Source organism: Rhagoletis pomonella, unplaced genomic scaffold, assembly GCF_013731165.1.
Source record: "Rhagoletis pomonella isolate Grant_MI unplaced genomic scaffold, Rhpom_1.0 Rhpom_scaffold_00003, whole genome shotgun sequence".
In the NCBI taxonomy this organism is placed as follows: domain Eukaryota; kingdom Metazoa; phylum Arthropoda; class Insecta; order Diptera; family Tephritidae; genus Rhagoletis; species Rhagoletis pomonella.
This window is the reverse complement of record NW_023458557.1, coordinates 6,011,545-6,011,767: the sequence shown is the minus strand read 5'-3', so window position 1 is coordinate 6,011,767 and position 223 is coordinate 6,011,545.

Here is a 223-nt window from a genome sequence, read left to right as displayed (position 1 = left end):
TTTTTTTTTTTAATTTTTTAGATACTTTAAACGCTTCGTTTGTACTCCTTCTTAAGAATAGAAATGTACTGTAGGCATAGCTCGTACAGAGTGGCCTTAAAAATACGGTACCAAGAGGTTACATCACTGTCACGGAAAGTGCTGAGTGCTGTTGTTGTACTGTGCACCTTTCGGAAACTATGTTTATGCTTCGCTGGGGTCAAGTGGTTTGTGAAATACGGGA